The 10,688-nt window shown below is 40.1% G+C and overlaps 1 protein-coding gene across 3 annotated transcripts in view; it reads right to left on the reverse strand.

Annotated features, from left to right (window-relative positions):
• The window catches only part of EGFL7 (EGF like domain multiple 7), a 50,376-nt gene extending 40,864 nt beyond the window's left edge, over positions 1 to 9,512 (reverse strand). Inside the window, exons 1-3 of one of the 3 annotated variants that reach the window (XM_033960601.1) lie at positions 9,295 to 9,512; positions 8,870 to 9,011; positions 2,838 to 2,905 (exon numbers count right to left, since the gene is read on the reverse strand). The gene's annotated coding sequence lies outside the window, so the exon portion shown is untranslated. The remainder of the gene's footprint in view (positions 1 to 2,837; positions 2,906 to 8,869; positions 9,012 to 9,294) is intronic. The other 2 variants (XM_033960600.1, XM_033960603.1) reach the window with 2 other exon arrangements.
• Positions 9,513 to 10,688: the final 1,176 nt, after the last annotated feature.

The raw sequence follows: 10,688 nt of genomic DNA on the forward strand, positions 1-10,688 counted from the left end.
GTTACATGTGCATCTCCAGCAATTAGGCATGAGCATTTAAAACAACTTTATAGAATTTCCTCTATATGCTTTCTGGTTATTATGACCAATCCTTGACCATCCATCAAAAGTGAAATGTGATTCTCTCCCCTGGGTGGCACTATGCATGCTTCCATTTGAGATAAAAATTCTCTAAGGGTGCAGGAAATAGAGCATTCTTGCCAATAAATGTAATTTTTAAATCTAGGCATCTTTGCTTATTATTCATGAATATAGGGAAGGGGCAGGCAATTCCGGTCTTCGAGAGCCAGAGCCAGGTCAGGTTTTCAGGATATCCACAATGAATACGTACGAGATGGATTTGCATGCACTGCCCCCTTGAGATGCAAATCTATCTCATGCATATTTATTGTGGATATCCTGAAAACCTGACCTGGCTCCGGTTCTCGAGGACCGGAATTGCCTATCCCTGGTATAGGGCATCTCCAAAGATGTAACTCGGCATGTCCAAGCTGAATCTGCCTAACCTGCAGTCCATTTCTACAGATTCCAGTGGAAGATTTCTTCATTCACAATTAGGTTTATTTCTCGCTCTCTCTCTTTCCCCCACCCAAGGACATGCTTTTACTCCCGAAAATATACAGCCTGCAGTATGTAGCTAGATTGATGTTCCCCAAACAAAAACCTACCGACAACAAAAATCTTTTAAAAATAAAATCCGTGCTATTTCTTGTATTGTGAAAAATTTGAAATACAGCACTCAGTCAATGAATATATAATTCACTAAGCACACTTAAACCAAAATTAACCTTTTGAATGATTGCTAAGGACTATACATGATTTATTTAACACAATTGTCTGTATTAACTATATTTGACTAGCATTATCCTGCCTTTATTTTTCTAGGAATTCCTAGATATGCCAAGCTGAGCTGCATGCTGTCCTTCAATCATACTAGCTGTTGTTGAAGATTAAGTATATGTGGCACACTTAAAAGAGATTTAATTTCAGTGTAAATAAAACCTACCTCTTCCCTGGAAGAAAACCAGAAAGCAAGTGGTTTATACCAATGCATTTATGTTTAAACATAAAACACCACCACCACCTTTTAACATTTTTAGAGGGGGTTTAATCCTCCTGTTTGGTGATTTTTGTACCCAGTGACAGGGCACCGATTTCAGCATCGTATATAAGCTCTCAAGCTTAGACAAAAGGGATGCCCTCAGCTCATGGCTCAGACTTTTATGTTTGGTCACTTGAGCAAAAAGAGGCAGAGAAGTTTCAAAGGGTATGAAATTACTGTGCTTGACTTGCTGGTTGATCTGCCCTAGAGAATGACATGGGGACAAATTTTTCCTCGTCCCCGCGGGAACTCATTTTCCCTTCCCCGCGAGTTCATTTCTTATCCTTGCCCCATTCTTGCAAGCTCCGTCCTCATCTGCACAAGCCTCAAACACTTTTAAATCATAAGTAGCAACATTCTAGAGCTCAGACTGTGATGTCATAATGCCTCATTCCACCAATGCCTCAGCTGTCCTCATCTGCACAAGCCTCATAAACTTTAAAATCATAAGTAGCAACATTCTAGAGCTCAGATTGTGATGTCATAATGCCTCATTCCACCAATGCCTAAGCTCCGTCCTCATCTGCACAAGCCTCAAACACTTTTAAATCATAAGTGTTTGAGGCTTGTGCGGTTAAGGCAGAGTTTACAGGAATGGGGCAGGGGCAGCGACGAAACTCATGGGGACAGGAAATCGAGTTCCTGCAGGAACAGGGACAAATTTATCCCTTTGTCACTTTTTAATCTGCCCTACTTTGCTCTACAAGTGGTTTACAAAAGTGGGCAAAAGTAGAGGGGAGGCGGGGCCTAGTGGCCTGAGGCTGTGAGTTCAATCCCAGCCTACATAACTCTCTATTACCCCACGTACCGCAGCTGGACCATGAGCCTGCCAGGGCAGATAGGGAAAAATACCCAAGAGTATCTGATTACTATTCAGTAGATTATAAACCGCTTTGGGTGAATATCTTCATGAAAAGGCAGTTAATAAATAAATAAGCTGCAAGGCCATGCAGAGCATTTTCTTATGGGTACAGGGCAATGTCTCACAAACATTGTCAAGCGTGGTGTCCGTGGCTCAAGACATCCAGAAGTGCACAGACGTTGATACAGTGACATCACACCCATGCGTGATGCCATCATGTTGACGTCAGCGCATGCGCAAAAGCCCTCCAGACAGGCTCTGAGCCGTCAGTGGAGGGTGCTGGAAGGGAAGACACGCAGAGCAAAGGAGAGGACCTGGCACTAGCTGACTGCCTACAGGACGTGCCTCTCACTATGAGAGGCACATCCTATAGGCAGTCAGCCGGTGCCGGTGCCTCTCCTCCTCCCCAACGTCTCGCGGCACACCTGAAATCTCAGGTGGCATACAGTTTGAGATACGCTGGTGTAGGGCATGCAAATCTAACTCATAAAAATTCATTGTGGATGGCAAGAAAAACCAATGGGAGCAGGTTGGTAATGGCTGCACCTCAGATTCTTTTAGTTCCACTCTGACACCCACATACTTAGCTGGTGAACATGCTATTTACATGCACTCAAAGCTCATTTTCAAAGAGAAATGACACAGGTATTTCCCTTTGAAAGTGAAATGACTATTCTGCAGGCACTAAAGTGTGAGTATTCACTTGCTGCAACACATGCTCGTCAGGTTACCTCCCTACATATGGGGGTTCCATTTTTGCCATGTAAGACTGTGAGAATTAGTAACCAGATGGAAAATATCTGCCTTCTTTTACAGCATTTTCACAAAATATAAATCTAAGGAATTAGATATATCACTGGAAAAAATACTCACCATCTTGCATTGCATTCAGTCATCTGTCAAGCCTTTGATGTCCTGTGAAAAGCCATCGCAACGTCAACCTGTTGGGAAAAGAAGTTTCTGGTTTCTGCCCCGTTGAAGCCTTTATCAATAGTTGCATTATGCTGTTAGTACAGGGGTGGCCAACCTTGATACTCAAGAGCCACAACTCAGTCAAGTTATCCGGATTTCCCCAATGAATATCTATGAGAATTATTTGCATACAATGGAGGGAGCGCATGAAACTAGATCTCATGCATAGTCATTGGGGAAATCCTGAAAGACCAACTGGGTTGCAGCCGTTGAGGGCTGAGTTTCTCGCCACTTTATTAGTACGTATGCTTCAGATACTGTCATAAAATGAAAGTGAAAACCAGAATACTTAGAAAAGACAGACTATGACTTACCATTGCCAACATTTGGGATATATTTTCTTATTTCAGAGACTGAGAAAAAGGTTAACAGAAGTTGTAGGTCAGGATTTTTTTTTTAATTAGACTAACTTAATTCATCTGTGACTAGCTTTCAAGAGCTAAACTGCCTCTATCGGGTTAATGGGAAAACAGAACAATGACAGCGGGGGAATTAGCTAGGCACAGATGTATTGAGGGGCCCTTTTACTAAATCTGGGTTTAGCATGTGGGAAAGTCCCACGTTAAAATGCGCTAAGCCCAGATTCAACATGGCACTTTAAAAAAAAAAAAAACATTTTCCTTTTTACAGGTTGTGTGCTAATGTTGTCATTCGTGCGCTGTATCTGCAAAAATTTAATGTGGGAGCACTTAGGGTCCTGATTCCCTAATCAAGGACACTTAATGATGCCTAACTTAATTCCATGTGCAACCTAGTTGTTTTTAATTGGCTTAAATGGGGTGGTAATTGACCATGCCATTAAAACCAAATTTAAAAATACCATTAATTGCAAATTTAGGTTGTGTGCGGTTATCAGTGTGGCATCTAGCAATGCTTAAGTCAAGGCGCCTTCCAACACCTGAAAAGTAGGTGAGGTTAAGGGTGAAGAATAGGCATCACTAGGCGTTCTTGTGGTAGGCACCGGTATATTAAGCCAGGGGTTTCTTGGCCTAATTTATTGGTGCCTAACTACAACACCTAGCGAGGCCTAAACATCTAATCAGAATGCACTAAGGCTCGGATTCTTTAAACGGCACAATTGTTGGTGGCCGCCGATTACTTACCAATCATATGACTGTCATTTAGAGAATCGCACCTCCGGCAATGGTAGGCACTGAAAATGTAGGCCAGGGTTTTCAAAGCCTACATGTCCAGCGCCTACTTTTGACGTGAATCATGTCTCTGGAGGTGCCTACCAGCGCCTAACACCACATCTGGTATTAGCCATGCTTAAAGTGGTGTTAATTGCTGGTAGGTACCTCTGGAGGTGTGAGTCTGGTGCCATTTTGTTAGGCAGTGGTAGACACCTTAAAATGTTCTTAAGTACTGTTTTAAACAGTATTTCCCTCTTAACTTAGGCACCAGTAGAGAGCCTACCAGCACCTAAGTTAAGGCGCCGTGTAGAAAATCCGGGCCTAAATGAATAACATTTCCATGTCCTTTCTCTACCCGTGACACACCCCTTCCCCAATTTTTTTTTTTTTTTTTAATGCATGAAAAATGAAAATTACTGCACAACTCTTAATACAAATTACATTTTTTTATGCATTAAAGCAGGGCTGCCCAAGTCTGGTCCTCAAGATCTACTGGCAGGCCAGGTTTTCAGGATATCCACAATGAACATGCATGAGAGAGATTTGCATACCAAGAAGGCAGTGCAGCCTTCTCTTGTGCATATTCATTGTGGAAATCCTGAAAACCTGGCCTGCCAGTAGATCTCGAGGACCGGACTTGGGCAGCCCTGCATTAAAGGGTCCTTTTATTAAGATGTGCTAAATGCTAAGACACCCATTATATTCCTATGGGCATCTTAGCATTTAGTGCACGCTAGTCATGTTCTAAATTGGTTAGCACACCTTAATAAAAGAACCCCATAGATAGGAGTAAAAAGGTGTCACCTACAACTTGATTAATAAGGCAACTGCAGTACACATGGATAAGCCAGAACACTTATTAGAACTCCTGGGTGTTCCCAGCTAACCACTCTGTTCTATTCTAAATACATCTCCCCCCCCCTTGCTAAAATGAGGGGTTTGTCAGAAGAGGAACCCCATCCAGTAAAATGCTGAAAGTACATTATCAAAACCTTTCTCTAGCCCACTCTGTTTTCTGAAAGGTACTCTGAAATTTTGCATAAAGATCCACAGTTTTCTTTCTTCCCTTTTCAGTGAAGCTGAAGACTGCCATAGTCTGATTACATATAGCAACTTAATGCAGTAACCCTTCATAGCTATTAAGAGAAGTTGCTATACAATACAAACTGAAAACAAAGAGAAGACTACTCTTTTGTGTGTGTGTTCATGTATATTTGATTTTCATATACTTCATTAATTAAAGTCTATTCTGCAGAGGTCAGAAATAAAATGTGATACCTGGCAGAAGAGTGTGTATTAGTGAGAATGATGGGCACTGCATTTCAGAACCTCCCTTATTTAATATCAAACGAAACTCAACTTAAAAAACTCTGAAATGAGGGATGGACATCAAAATTAGCTTAGAAAAGCAGAGTTAATTACATCCAAAGAAATTGGACATAGAGAATGCAGGAGCTCATTGTGGAAGCCAATGACAGACAATATGGCCACTCAGTCCTTTTGGGTGTACACTTCTCTCTCCGTATTCGCTGTGATAGGGGATTAACAGAACCGCAAATACAGAAAAACCGCGAATAACTTTTTCATATGTTGTTTGCTGTTTTCGATTAAAAACCATCGCGAATATAGTGAAACCACGAATAACATGGTGGGAGACCTGGTCTGTTCCTGAAGGAGAGGCAAAACATGGTGAAGAAAGTGATGGGAATCAGCGATTTTTCTATGCAAGCTGATGTCATTTGGGGGGAGGAGCCAGCAAGCTAAAAACCGTGAATAATTGAAACCACGAATGTTGAAACCGCGAATACAGAAGGAGAAGTGTATATAAAAAACCGAGGGACCAAAGATATTTGGAAAGGCAAACAGAGGCTTCAGCAGAAAGATATCCCTCTCACAAGTATCCAAAATACTGGTTGGCAATAAAGAGAGGATTAAATAGAAAGCAATGTACATTATCCTCTCATGATTTGAGGTGAGGCCTGACTAAGAACATTGGAGGGCACTGAAAGGCTGAACTGAGCTATCACATTTACCACGTCTTCTTACATTTACTCATTTAAAATATTTATTAGTTGTCTACTTTCCCCAAAGGGATTAAAGTTATTTACAACAAAATAAACCAGAGAATCATATATAGAAACCCAGAATGGCATAGAAACAATTAAAAAACGTATTCTTTTCCCTAATCTTCATACACTCCCAACAATCCAGTAAGGCAGCTACCTTTATATATTTAAATGTAATGTTGAAATCTTATATTTCTGTCTTACAAACAATATTTAAAAACTTGATTCACAAGTTTGTCTTTTTGTTTTCAGCATTTGCCTATAGTCTGGGTGTTCTGAATTATTTCACAAGTGAAAACCCATGGTTTCGGTGGAAAAAAAAAGTCTGCAACCTGTCTACCTGCAAAAAAATCTCAATGCCTACATCTTACTCTCTGTGAACATGGAGCTACCGAGACAGTCTAGCTCTGCTCATTTAAAAGATTTGGATTAACTTGCATTTTCAAAGTTCAAGTTTATTTCATTCTTGATATACTGCAGAAGACATGATTTTTTTTAATGTGTATATTGGTGTCGGGTAGTGGTTAGGAACATAAAAAGTTCAATGATGGTTCCTAACACTATTTATGTAAGAAGTTTTAAAGGGTCTAAGGAGAGTGGCTCCATACAATTTCACATTGATTGTTTATTAAAAGGATTTATGGTCCCGATGTTTTTTTATATTGTTAGCTTTATAGCACGTCTGCTTCATTAGCACATCTTAAAAAAACTAACCTCTAGAGTTATGTATACAGTTAAATGCACTCCTACGTTCCATTCTGAAAGCTATGTGTGCTGTATGGATCAGCAGCACCTATACAGTAATAGGAGTTTTGGGACAGGGCATATGTACTATGCGTTAGCTTTGAAAATTAGCTACATTACAAACAACTGATATCCTAAATCCAATAACTTTGTTACTTGTACAGTGGGCACCTTGTAAATAGAATTTTTTAAAAATGCCCCTATACGAAGGTGTGCTGAAAAGTTCTCAGCCCAACCAACCAACCAACTTCCCAAATTCTGAGTGTTATTTTGCCACTGTAGCTGTAAAGAGTGTTATCTTATCTCGTTAAGTGCCAATTTGCAGAAAGAAAATTCTTTGTTTTGACATTGTTTCTGATTATGGATTGAACCGCATCCATGTCATTCTCTTTTTGGATGGGCTGAGAACTTTTCAGCATCCCCTGATACGTATTCCCAAAAGACACAGAAAGTTACTAGACTTGGCTGTTTGGATGGGATATCTGCCATTTTTAGGATACCGTAGCACAGTTTAGGGTGCCCCATCATTCCTCGAAAAACCTAAAATCTTTCACATTAAAGAAAATAAAGTGTGTGCAAAATTGATTTAAACATGAATTAATTGATGAATTAATACATGTACAGTATATTCCTATGCTTTAAAAAGTTCTAACACTTGGAAAAGAAATGTTATGAACAAAAAAAAAACAACAAGCAATCAGGAAAACACCCTAAAATGAACTGCACATTTTTTTAAAGATACATTTTTGCTATTCACTGCATTTCATGTAGTTAAAATTTCTACTATCTGAGTTATTTTCAGATCCCACCAAATCCCGCTCCCAGGAACACCTCCCTGAAATGTGGTTAAAACTATATAGACTGTGGAACAGTATGCATGCCTTTACTGTATTTAAAGAAGGAAGTTTCAGATAGTTAATATCTGTGAATTACTAATTACTTGCATTACTGAGTTTGAAAACTATCTTCAAAAATGTGATGTAGTATATGAGCTTTTGAGAGCATGTTTGAAGAAGGGACCTACATAGTCTCAAAAGCTTTTGTTGGGCCTCTAAAAGATGACAGAATCTGCTAAGGTTTTGTATATTGTCTAATGTATGGCAATCCTATGGCTCCTGATCATAAAGGACAGGCTAAGCCGTTACTGGTATTTCCCATGATGCAGCTATAGACTAGCTGCAATTTCACTCTGGAAAGCAAGCTTGCCAATCCATGCATGCAATGGGGGTAAAACCAGTCATTACTGGACTATCCGGAGGCAAAACATTTTAAAATTGTTTTCAGAATTTTCAGAATTGCTTCCAATTTTCAGACTTTTTTCAGTTTATTTTACATTTTGGTTTCCTTTTTTAAACACACAGAGTTTTTTTAAATACATGCAACTCAATTTTACATGTGTTAATTTATAAGCTAGCAGGTTGGTTACTTACATTTGCTAATGCTATTACGGTGCATTATTTGTAACAAAGTCCTACTGAATAAAATGAGACCTACAGTAAAATAACATTTAAATTAATAGGTGTTAAATGCATGTTAGTAAATATAGCTGTTAACTTTTTTTAAAGTGTTCTGGCAAGCTAAATGTGTGCAAAAAAAAAAAAAGTACTTGATGTACAGTACTGATTAGCACTGTAGAATCCATTATGTATTCTGTGCACAGCATACAGGGATCTCAAAGTCCCTCCGCAATCCAGTCGGGTTTTCAGGATTTCCCCAATGAATATGCATTGAAAGCAGTGCATGCACACAGATCTCATGCATATTCATTGAGGAAATCCTGAAAACCCGACTGGATTGCGGCCCTCAAGGAGGGACTTTGAGACAGGCTTAGCATGACAGAATACCCAAACAGATCCCATGCATCTATCTTCTGTACAGGAATCCTTTCTGAGGCTTTGAGAAATCACTACATTGTGGATCAGTTCTGTGAAACTCAAGACCCACTTTGTAACTGTATCGAGTATGTGCATGAAAAAAAATTTTTTTTTACCTGTTTCAAATTTCTGAGCAGGATATGAGGAGTAGACTAATGGGCTCAAAACTGGGTTCAGTTCCTACTGCAGCTCCCTGTGACCCTGGGCAAATCCCTTAGCCATCAATTGTCACAGTACAAAACTTAGACTGTGAGCCACCTAGGAACAATGCATGTAATATGTAAACCATTTTTGGTTATGCCACAGAAAGGTGGCATAGAAAAAAATGTAATAAACAAACTTCTGGTTATTATCTTTTTTCATATATGGTTGTAACCCAGTATAAATCACTTTTTTTCTAATGGCTTAACTTTTAATAGCTTGCTTCATATTTAATAGGACAGAAAAAGTCTTAGTGAATCAGGCCCTTAGGCTTTCTTGCCATCCCCCTTCACCTCAGCTGGGACTCAGCCCTCCCCCCACCCCAATATTGTCACCGTACCTCCAGTTCTGCACCCTGGCTCCCTCCACGTGCACCCCCAGCTGTGTGCTCGTCATGTGGCTTCTGCTCTTCTCTCCCATACACCTGACCGAAGGTTCCAAACATGGCGGCGCCTGTTAGACTTTTGGGCTGCTTTCTCCACTGCCTTGGCCACATCTCTTCATTTTCGTTGCCTCTTCTCTTTGTCTGTAGCCCTGGTGCAAATGAGAGAAGGCGGTTGGGATACGTTAATTGTGGTGCAGGCAAGGCTTTTTATTCTGTCCTTCCTGTATAAATCAGGATTGGGGATGGGCAATCCCAAACCGGATTTCCTGTGTGTGTTTGGAGCTGATAAAGATTTTTGGTAGAACAAACACTTCAGGCCTCACACAGCCAGGGCCGGGGTCTAATGAGATTGCACAGTCCTGGGCACCTCGAAATGCTTTTTGAAACCGAGCACATAAAGGCAGACAACACCGTGTTTTCAGTTAGCACGCTACCTTATGTTTTTGCTACATTTAAAATTCAGATCTTCTTATTTTCACAGAGAAACCAAGTTTCTCAATCTTTTTGAGGGAAAACTATTACTACCCCATGCTCCTGGAGCTGCCACCTTGTGTTATAACATGTTCAGGGCTCTAGTGGTTGTACTGGAGGAAGCTGAAGTCTTTGCAGCCTGTGACACCTTTCATTGAATGCCCATCTGAATAATCCAAAGATGATGGTCTACAGGAGCTCTGCAGGCCACAAAGATTCTTGTTTGATTATCTTTGGATCTTTCTGCTGGGATCTGATAATGGCATCACAACCAGCAGAGAAGTGGGGCTTACGAAAACCTCCTTAGCATTTTTTTGCTACTTCAGCTTGTCTGCGGTGTTCTTTGCTCACAGGTTTAAAGACAATAGACTGTTTTCAGTCCAATTCTTTATATGTGAGTTTGCAAACCACTGGACCCCTGAGAAAGGCGTGTTCGCTGAAACACGGACCATGTAGGGTCCGGTTGGATTTTTATCACTGTATTTTTTATCATTGTATTTTTTTAATTGAATTTTCATGGTTTTATATGTCAGTGTTTAATAAATTATCTCCAGAACATCTGTATCCACAGTTTTTGTTTTTGTTTTCATCGGTGGATTGTTTTCACTGTGGATCATTGGGTCTCCCCTTTTTTTTTTTTTTTTTCCTGTATAAGTGCACAATTTCATGTTTGCCTGTATTAATTAGAGTCAGCCTAAGGCCCTAAGCTTTTGTAAAGAGAACTTTTTCCTATGTTGGCCACAATGTAGGAGAAAACTAGTTAAGCACTGCTGGAAAAAGAAGGCAGTTGTAGAAACCCTAAAAACCCTAATGTTTGCAATCATTCCCATTCTAATGTCTGCTGGGTTCTATCTGTTACTAGGAAGGGGAGGAATTGG

This window comes from Geotrypetes seraphini, chromosome 10 (assembly GCF_902459505.1).
Source record: "Geotrypetes seraphini chromosome 10, aGeoSer1.1, whole genome shotgun sequence".
In the NCBI taxonomy this organism is placed as follows: Eukaryota; Metazoa; Chordata; class Amphibia; order Gymnophiona; family Dermophiidae; genus Geotrypetes; species Geotrypetes seraphini.